General features: G+C 41.6%; 1 pseudogene; it reads right to left on the reverse strand.

The window, feature by feature from the left end:
• Positions 1-729: 729 nt before the first annotated feature.
• On the reverse strand, positions 730-1,569 carry LOC103275006 (annotated as a pseudogene).
• Positions 1,570-2,016: the final 447 nt, after the last annotated feature.

Below are 2,016 nucleotides of genomic sequence, written 5' to 3' on the forward strand. Positions count from 1 at the left end.
TTTAAATGAGGCATTTAAATGCTGCAGGTAAGTCTTGCTCCATCTGGAGAGCTCCACCAATGGTGATATACAATGGTCTCTTTCTTTCCACTCTGTCTCAATCAGTAGGAACTGCATATTTCTTTAACTACTACTTTGTCCTAAAAAAGTAAACATTATAAAAATGAACCTGAAAAGAGAGTCTTAGGGAGTCTGATCTCACCATATTCCTATGGTGTGACAGGTATTTAAAGAGGGGAGGTATCACTAAAGCTATTTATAAACCTGAACACCCTTTTTAAAATTTTCATAAAGTTTAACAATTTAAATATCCATACTGCATCCAGGTATTCAATAAATATAATTGCATATGTTGTGCTTTTCATAAATTAAAATCATCAAATGCATCTCAAACCAAGATGGTATTTCCACATCATGCCTACTTAAAAGCAAATATAATAGATATTATTCCTGGTCATAAAACCAGGCAAATCCCCCTACCTCATTCAAAAGGCAGCAATACAATCTAGTTTCCCTACATCTAGTAAATGAGTGCATCTCTGCGAAAATCAGAATGCGGATGAAAAGTCAGTTTTTTCCCTTATGCACTGCTGAGAACAAGCTGAATCCTCTGTTGTTTTGAAATTCCCTTACAGTGTTATTTCTTCTAGACAACTGAGTGAATGGAGAAAGAAAAGTGATAAGGAAAACACATTCATCTTATACATCTTCTTCCAACCCCCAACATTCTCATCTGACACTTTGTGATACGTGGAGAGGTGTCAGCATCTCTTCAAATATAGCTCCCTTCACGTTGGACCCCCCTCAGATTGGCTTCTTGAAGATCACACCTAGAGGGATTGCAATTCTCTAGGTCAGTTCCTGCCAGAGTGGCTCCTCTGAGGTTACAGTTCTTCAACTTTGCATTTTTTAAGGTAGCAACTCTCAGTTTAATTTCTGTCATTTTACTTCCTTCCATATCCACACCTTTCAGATTAGCACCTTCCAAGTTGGCTTTAAGACCAGAAGGATTCTCAAAATTACACAGTTTCAGGGATGCTCCTTCTGCATTAGAACAGAGCATCTTGACTCCCTGGAGATTTGCACAATCAAGTACTGATCCAGAGAGATCAACTCGTTCAAGATTTGCACAGCAAAGATTTGCATGTGCAGGATTGTAGCGGCTTAAATTGGCCATTTTAAAGTTAATGTATTGAAGGTCCAAACGAGAAAGATCAGCACCACTGAAGTTCAAACCCTGGCATCGCAATTCTGACTTGGAGTTGCGAGTAAAAATGGAACGAATCCTTTCCAGGATATTGGTGAATGATCCTCTGGTGGTTGAGAATTCTTTATTGCAACTTCCAGGTGTTTAATCAATGAATCAATACCAAAAAATCTGGCTACCTCTAGCACACCCAATAAATTAATGCCATCATTTGCAATGAGCTGTCCATGTCGCAAGTAGTTCAAAATGGGTTCAAAGTATTCAGGACTTTGGTCAATTAAGAAAGCTCCTCTATGATCTTGCTTATTTCCCCAGACACCTTTGTCCTTAAACATGTGGGCTAGCATACTGTTGGGTTCTTTGCTCGGTGTAGTTGTAAAGTACTGCCCTCCAACATTTCATGTTGGGATCCTGATAATCTTTCAGGTGGTTTAGAATCGGTCTGAGGATCTTTCCGTTCTTGGGGCTGCCATTCAGGAACAGGGTCCCCGCCTCATCGCGCTGTCCTCGCTGGGTCCTGCGTGAGCCACCACCCTCCCCCCTTGTCCTCCTCCCACCTTCCTCTCCTCCCACCCTTACCTTCCCTCCACCCACTAGGGTTCTCCGCCCTTCGCCACCTTCCTTCCCTGACAGACACACACCACACACGCACTCTGTCCCACGCCCCACGGTTGGCCGGTCCTCCTTCCCATCCCCAAGAAGAAGATTTTTCTTATTCTGAGAAGTTTTTCTGAGAAGTGCCCTTACAAGGAAATTATTCAGCTCTTCATTATTCCTTTTTTGCATCTGGAATTTATATATGATTGCCT

The sequence above is a fragment of the Carlito syrichta genome, unplaced genomic scaffold (assembly GCF_000164805.1).
Source record: "Carlito syrichta isolate Samal-C Ts95f unplaced genomic scaffold, Tarsius_syrichta-2.0.1 Scaffold315166, whole genome shotgun sequence".
Taxonomy (NCBI): Eukaryota; Metazoa; Chordata; class Mammalia; order Primates; family Tarsiidae; genus Carlito; species Carlito syrichta.